General features: G+C 40.7%; 1 pseudogene; it reads right to left on the reverse strand.

The window, feature by feature from the left end:
• Nucleotides 1–4581: 4581 nt before the first annotated feature.
• LOC112187186 lies at nucleotides 4582–7786 on the reverse strand (annotated as a pseudogene).
• Nucleotides 7787–8879: the final 1093 nt, after the last annotated feature.

Here is an 8879-nt window from a genome sequence, read left to right on the forward strand (position 1 = left end):
GACTACGATGGCTGGGCCATCAGGTTTAGTTCAAGGACATGGAATGGCACAATTCCTATTGCCAAATGGCACCTTGATTAAAGTCACTGAAGCTCTCTATGCTCCTAAGGCAAATCGAACCTTATTGAGTTTTAAAGATTTAAGAGCCAACGGATTCCATGCGGAAACGCATACTGAGAACGGAAAAGAGTTCCTTTGCATTACCTCTAATGATTGCGGACGAAAGCGCATCTTAGAGAAACTTATGTGTCAATCTAGTGGACTTTATGTCACTACAATTCGACCAATTGAATCCAATAATGTCATAAGAGAAGATCTCTTGGATTCTGACACATATTGGCTTTGGCATGACCGACTAGGGCACCCTGGTCGTGATATGATGCTCCGTATACTAAAGACTTCACACGGACATCCATTCTTCAGAGTGAGAAGAAGCAAGAATCGAGAATTGATTCCTGGACTTAACAAGACCGCAACAATTGCAGCATCTGGTGCTGCAGCCGTCTTGGGGCGCCATAAGGCTGCCCAAGTCCCATGTGATGACACCAACCATGAGCATAACGCCATGATTGTTCCTCCAAATGGCTACAATGCCATAGAAGGAGATGTAGTCACACATTTTGCTTCTAATAGCGCTACAGACGCTCAGGCCCAACCAAAATCCTCATTGGTTGCTTCTAAGGCCCCTCGCTCATTTTGCAAAGCCTGTTCCTTCGGGAAATTAGGACCAAGACCATCCTACGCAAAGGATCCTAAAATACTCATTCCGTTCTTACAGAGAATCCAAGGGGATATCTGTGGACCAATTCAACCATCATGCGGACCTTTCAAATACTTTATGGTATTGGTTGATGCGTCGACACGCTGGTCACATGTCGCGCTGTTGTCCACTCGAAATGCTGCTTATGCTAAACTCCTCGCCCAGATTATCCGTCTACGGGCTCACTACCCTGACCATCCAATTAAGTCAATTCGACTTGATAATGCTGGGGAGTTTACATCGAAAACATTCGATGACTATTGCATGTCACTGGGGATTGATGTAGAACATCCAGTTCCCCATGTTCATACCCAAAATGGTCTCGCAGAAGCTGCTATCAAAAGACTACAAATGATAGCACGGACATTGGTAATGCACACTAATCTTCCTGTTTCTGCTTGGGGATATGCAATATTACATGCAGCGACGCTAATTCGTCTACGACCCACTGCAACCCAATCTTACTCTGCGTTACAGCTAGTGACTGGGTACGAGCCTGATATCTCGCACTTACGCATTTTTGGGTGTACTATTTATGTGCCTATTACGCCGCCACAGCGTACTAAGATGGGTCCACAACGACGAATGAGCATTTATGTTGGATATGAATCTCCAACTATCGTCCGCTATCTTGAACCCTTGACAGGCGATCTCTTTACCGCTAGATTTGCGGATTGTCACTTTGATGAGACAGTCTTCCCATCATTAGGGGGAGATAAGAACACAAATGTTCAACAGGAACGACAGGAATTGTTGTGGTCTGTCCCCACTATGTCTTATCTCGATCCCCATACCGCACAGTCCGAACTTGAAGTGCGAAGAATAATCGAGCTCCAGAACGTAGCAGACACTCTGCCTGATGCGTTTTCTGATGTTGCTAAAGTGACGAGATCACACATACCTGCTGCAAACGTGCCTGCAAGGATTGATGTCCCGAATAATGGACATAACGCCACTCCTATAACGCCAGGAGATGGCACCATTGCTCAACATGGCAATAATGTGGCATCTATGGCTGCAGGTCCCGCAAGGAAGCGCGGTAGACCGATTGGTTCGAAGGATACTCGCCCTAGGAAAAGAGCGAATGAGGCACAAATAAATCCTTTGATCATCGATACTCAAAATCCATCCCATGAGAATGTTCCGGATTATGGTTATGTCCAAGAGACATCATTGGGGGACGCCTCAGTGTCAGAACCTATCCATGAGAACATAGAGATCTCTGTAAATTACACTAGTGTACATGGGACGTGGGAAAGAAACTCCATCATCATTGATGATGCATTCGCGTATTCAGTGGCGCGTGAGATTATTGAGACCGATGACATCGAACCACGCTCCGTTGATGAATGTCAACGTAGAGCTGATTGGCCAAAATGGAAAGATGCGATCCAGGCAGAACTTGATTCTCTAACGAAAAGAAAGGTATTTGGCAAAATTGTACCAATACCACCCAACACCAAACCAGTTGGTCACAAATGGGTATTCATTAGAAAGCGTAATGAGAAAAACGAGATTGTAAGATACAAAGCTCGTCTTGTGGCGCAAGGCTTCTCACAACGCCCTGGAATCGACTACGAGGAGACCTACTCTCCCGTAATGGACGTTATTACGTTCCGCTACCTTGTCAGTTTGGTAGTTTCCGAAAAACTGAACATGCAGCTTATGGATGTGGTTACTGCATATCTATATGGGGATCTAGATACAGAGATATACATGAATATTCCAGATGGAATTCAACTACCCAAATCAAGTGGCTCTAATCCACGGAGCGCGTTTGCAATTAGATTGAAACGCTCACTATATGGATTAAAACAATCTGGACGGATGTGGTATAACCGTCTAAGTGACTACTTGATTGGTAAGGGATATGTCAATAACGAACTATGCCCATGTGTGTTCATAAAAAGGACAAGTTCCGGATTTTCAATAGTAGCGGTTTATGTCGATGACATGAACATAATTGGCACCCTTGAAGAGTTAAGGGAAACCGCTGAACACTTGAAATCCGAGTTTGAGATGAAAGATCTTGGGAAAACACGGTTTTGTCTCGGTTTAGAACTTGAGCACCGTAGAGATGGTATCCTGATTCATCAATCAGCTTATACCCAAAAGATGCTTAGGCGCTTCAACACTGACAAAATTAAGCCTTCAAGCACCCCAATGGTTGTCCGTAGTCTTGATCCAAAGAAGGATCCATTTCGTCCAAAAGATGACGATGAAGATGTGCTAGAGGCAGAAGTGCCCTACCTAAGTGCAATAGGTGCATTATTGTACTTAGCACAATGCACGAGACCAGACATCTCATTCGCTGTGAACTTGCTAGCTAGATATAGCTCTGCGCCAACACGACGCCATTGGACTGGTGTTAAAGATATCTTTCGATACCTAAGTAGTACGATCGATATGGGCTTGTTCTATCCCTACAGAAAGAAGATGGATTCGGACCCATCAAGTGTCAGGAACGCCACACATGGTGGATTGCGTTCCCTCTCCCCATCCCAAAACGATATAAGTGTTTTGGAAGGTTTTGCTGATGCTGGGTACCTCTCTGACCCACACAAAGGTCGCTCCCAAACTGGTTATGTTTTCACCATGGGAAAAACCGCGATATCTTGGAGGTCTACAAAGCAGACCCTAGTCGCTACCTCTTCAAATCATGCAGAGATTATTGCTCTTCACGAAGCAGTTCGTGAATGTATATGGCTTCGATCCATAGTTACGCATGTTCGAAGCAATTGTGGTTTGAAGTCTACCACAGATGAGCCAACAAGCATTTATGAAGATAATGCTGCTTGCATTGAACAAATGAAGCAAGGTTACATCAAAGGTGACAACACCAAGCACATATCGCCCAAATTCTTCTACAATCAACAACAACAGAAGCTCCTCAAGATCAAAGTGAACCAGGTTCGATCTGAGGACAATGTGGCAGACTTATTCACTAAGTCATTGCCCAAATCCACGTTCGAGAAACATGTGGCAAGAATTGGCTTGCGGAAATTATCTGAACTCCCATGATCGTTGTCATCAGGGGGAGGCACAGACATCAGGGGGAGATGTCTACATGTTCGTCTCAAAAGCGTGAAGGGTGTGTTGTGCTCTTTTTCCCTTTCGACCGAGGTTATTTTTATCCCACTGGGTTTTTGTTACTCGGCAAGGTTTTTAATGAGGCAACAAGAGAAGCACCATATTATCCAGAAACAAACTCCACACTCAACGCGCGTTGTGCTCTTTTTCTCCTTCGACCAAGGTTGTTTTTCCCACAGGGTTTTATTACTTGGCAAGGTTTTAACGAGGCAAACTTAGAAGCGCACCTCCAAGACAATACTACTGACATGAAATATCCAAGGGGGAGTGTTGTAGTAAATAGGTAAATGTCTATATCATGGAGTATACACTTAGGAAAGTGGAGAATGTGTGGTTTGTATGGAATGCACATTGAGAGGTAGAGAAATTGTGTAGCAAATATACTAATGTATGTAGGGCAATTTACACTACTTTGTAACCTATATAAACCCCCTCAATATGAGAGGAAGACTCACCAATTCACTCTTCAGTTTCTCTGAAACAAATACTAGACTATTCCTATATATCCTTTCGTTCTTTTGTTTTACTGGTCCATCTAGGAAAGCTTGCTTCATCTCTAATCGCCTATGAAAATCATTTAATTAGTGTCCTTTGACAGTTCCATGGGGATTACTAGACATCAGAGTAAAAGATGAAATTCAAGGGCCAGCTGACAAACTTATTCAATGAAAACAGGTGGAAAATTAAACAGCAAAAACCACAGAGAACTGGACTTGAATGCCAACGGCGTCTATTGTCACAATTCAGTAGACCACAAGTAATCAAAAACCTGTTATCCTGAAAATAAAATGTTGTTTCTGAAAAAACATCACAAAAATCTCAAACTTACATAAATGCTAGGATAGGTGGTGCACTAATTGCATTCTTGATTCTTGTCTAATGTGATCAATCAGTTGGACATTAGTGGTATTGAATCAATTGATGAAGCAGTGCCACCATCCAAAGCTGACCCGGTTGATGTAGAAGCAACATCCCAAGGACAAGTTACTTCATTTCGGACATACTCAACCTCTTCATGATTTTGTTGTATATCTGACGTTTTCACTGATTTATGAATCACCTCCAACTCCATTGCAACTTCTTTCATGGTAGGTCGTCTCTTCCCATTCATATCCAGACATCTTTTTGCAAGATTAGCTACTGTCAAAATATCTCCTGTTACACCCTCCACCTTAACTCGAGCATCAATAATATCAAACAAATTATTCGACTCCAGTGAGAGATTGAAATATGAAACAAGGCCTCTGGCTTCTTGTGACCTAGTCAGAGAAACTGGTTTTTCTCCAGTCAAGAGCTCGACAAGGACCACTCCAAAGCTATACACGTCACTTTTGTCTGTAAATTGACTTGACTGGAAGTACTCTGGATCCAAGTAACCAAATGTACCATGTACAAATGTGGTCAGGTGTGTTTGGTCTATGGAAACTGATCTTGAAGTCCCAAAATCTGCAACTTTTGCTCTGTATTTATCATCTAATAGTATGTTTGTAGACTTGATATCACGGTGGTAAATTGGAAAAGCAGCTGCAGAGTGTAAGTATGAAAGAGCTCCGGCAATTTCTGCAGAAATCCTTAAGCGCATTTCCCATGTGAGTGGAAACTCTTCATTCTGTTCATGGAGATACCGGTAGATAGTCCCTTTGGGTATGAATTCGTAAACCAAAAGAGGAACTTCGGTCTCTAAACAACAACCCAATAGTTTAACCACATTCCTGTGGTTAATTTGTGAATGAATTGTCCCACTTCACCCCCATCAACTATTTTAGACTTCTTTACAGCAACAATTCTTCCATCTGCCAACATTCCTTTGTAAACAGTACCTTGGCCTCCTTGGCCGAGTATTCTATCTACATTAAACCGGTCTGTGGCTTTTTCTAATTCCTTTGAATTGAACAGCTTAATTTTCTCAACATTAACTTCACCGGAAGATAGTTGCTGCTCTAATAATAGTCCCCCATTTTGTTTAAAGAACTTCTTCTTGAGTTTAATGTTTTTCCTTTTCTTCCAAAGTTTGTACAACCACCACGCACCAATTAGTAGAACTATCAGTCCAAAACCACTGCCGATACCTGCTTAGGTCAATAAGAATAAACTTTACTTGTTCAAATACTTACTACAGATATAAATTGTATTAGGTTATGAAAATTGTAAAACATGGACATCTAGAAGAAGAAAAATGATGAGAATAAAAAGAAGCTCAAGAAATTCATATTCAGTCACGGACGGTAACTGACCGAAAAGGTAGCTCAGGAGTACATATGAAGTTACCGATGGTTATTAATTTAGAATAATATTGTTTATGAAATTAAAAGTTGAATTCCAGACCAACAGATCCTGCTTTATAAAGAAGAGTATAAGGGGAGAAAGCCGATGCATATTCTACAAAAAAGATGATCATTTTTTGTACATTTGAAACTTGTATAAAATTCAAACTGATCCATTCTAGTACTATTGTAGTAATTAACTAATTAATGATAAAGTAGAGTCCTATAAACAGATGATATATTGTTTACTTCAGAATTTTTATTGATCAGCTCTTCCATTCCAAATAGCTAAAAAATTATAGAGTTATATTCATGATTCAAACGTGTCGGCCGCGACATACCTATGAAGATTACTTTAACCCGCGACTTGCTGGTTTCTGGGTAGGTGCATCCCCATCCATTATTATAGTTGACACATACGAGCCCTGCAGAACAACTAGCTCTGTTTTCCGGATCCTCACATTCATTGATATCTGAAAAGTGCAAGAACGGTAAATTAGTACTTGTTGTCTGAAACTAGATTGCAGGGATTAAGGAGAAATAAATTAGTGTTTCATTCATAAATAAGTCAGGAAACTAATTGGTGGGTAAAGCTTGGAACTATATATATGCTCACCTATGCATCCTTGAGGAAGATATGGATTTCCCGTAGAGCCCCCTCCACAGGAACATTCAAGCCTTAAGGATTCATATGATGAAGAACTGTCGTTGTAAGTCTCGCAATAACCATCTAGGTCATCAGCATACCGCACCGATACATTTGTTTCTTTAAAGGTCCCAAAAACATCAGTTGTTGAATGGTACAAGTTCCATTTTAGCTCCACGGGGACTTGGTCCATATCACTGGTGGCAGAAATATTCGTTGAATTTTTGGCAAATGACTCAAACCAGTCACGATCAACCAAAAATGCATAATTACATGAACTATTTGTGTAATTATCATTAGCCTGCTGGAAACTAGTATTGAAGGCAGAGAGGGAAGGAGGGATGACAGTCTGGCAGCAATCCACACCATTGCAGGTATTATGGCTGCTACTATTTTTACTAACAGTATAATCATAACATTCGGACCTGCACCCGGCTGAAATGGTAACGCCATTTGAGTTTGAGGTGATTGTGGCCATAACTCCGCAACCTACTGCAGTGAACATGTTCTTCTGGGAGAACATAAAAGGGCTTCCCTCCAAGTTGACTGCTTGACGATTTGGCTTATCAGTGCAATTAGAGAAGGTGATTGGGTTTCTGACCTTTAGAGTGCCTTCAACAGAAATATCTAGTACCTCCAGATTGGTGCCGTTCAAGAAAGGTGTAGGAGAGCCAGTGGAGTTGTCACAGAATACTTGAAACCAGTCGTCATGAATGTAACAACCTGCTCCTATCCCAAAAGGGTATGGGATTTCAATGCCTCCACAATGCGATGGACAATTAGGCTTTGCTATGGGTGCTTCTGTTGCTACAATGGGTGCTTCTGATGCTACAACTAGTACTTCAGTACTACTCATAGACCATAGTAACAGAGTAATATGAAATAGCAACTGGGCAACCATTCTGCTTCTTTTTCCTTCTCTCTTGAATTATCTGCAAGTAGGAAGGTTTCTGCTAGCTAGCTGGAAAAGCAATTATATTAATTCTTAACCTTTCTTAGAATAGAAATAAATAGAAAGGAAATAAGAGGGTATAAGAGAAATTAAGTTCCTTGCAACTTCCTGCTGCTTTGTTCTCTCTTTGTAGGTAGATTTCCTCGGAAATTTCCTGCTATACGAACCAAGAAATTGTATTCTCGGTCAATACTAGTTTTAAATCAAATTTGTGTTGAAAACATTATATCCAGAAATTGTATTCTTGTTCAATCCTAATTTTAAATCAAATTTGTGTTGAAAACATTATATCCATCATTGATTTTTATATCAAACTCTGGCATTCCAGAAGGTCAACATTTTCCTACCTTATATCTACTTGATTTTTAATTTTGTGTTGGCCTTTCTTTTTAGGCCTTAATTTCCTAAACCTATATCATTATTCTTTGATTTGATTGCACTAAAAATCTGTTGACTCTGAAAATCACCTCGGCCAAGATAGCCGAGAGATCAAGGAACAAACGTCCTTTTTGATGAATAGATTGCGGGGCATGCCATCACACAGCCAGAAGGCCAAGTGTGCAATTGTAGATGTAGTAGATGTAGTGCGCGTGTTCTGACTTCGTCGAGTGACTGAAAGTCGAGGAATGAACAATCTCGGCTAAGAGTTCGATGCCTTGGAGACAAAGACTTTTGGGGTTGTTCAATTGACGAGTGACGAGTCACAAATTGTAATTGGTAACATAACAATTACATTAAAACTACTCCTAGTGCAAAAATGTAGAGTACGACTATAGAAGAGCGAAGAATTAAACTCTATACTAAGAGCGGGTAAGTAAAGAGCAATAAATTAACTTGCAAGAATTGAAAAAAAGTGGTAACGTAAAGAGCAAAAAGATAAATAGCATGATGATAAAACTATCAACTATTACAAAAAAGCAGCAAAGGAAACTATTGAAATCATACTAGGTTACAAGGAAAGAAGTAGTAGAGCTAACAACTAAGGAATTGAAAGGACAATGAAACTAATCTGGAGTTGGGAAAAATAAAAGGAAACCCATGATTGTTGAAGGAAAATCAAGTTTAGTGTGCCTTATCAAACTAGGAATAGGAATAGGAGAGAAGGTTCTAGATTTCCCAATCCTACACGGATTGGTATTCCTTGTAACATTAGATTATGCACTTTGT

The sequence above is a fragment of the Rosa chinensis genome, chromosome 2 (genome assembly GCF_002994745.2).
Source record: "Rosa chinensis cultivar Old Blush chromosome 2, RchiOBHm-V2, whole genome shotgun sequence".
Classification (NCBI taxonomy): domain Eukaryota; kingdom Viridiplantae; phylum Streptophyta; class Magnoliopsida; order Rosales; family Rosaceae; genus Rosa; species Rosa chinensis.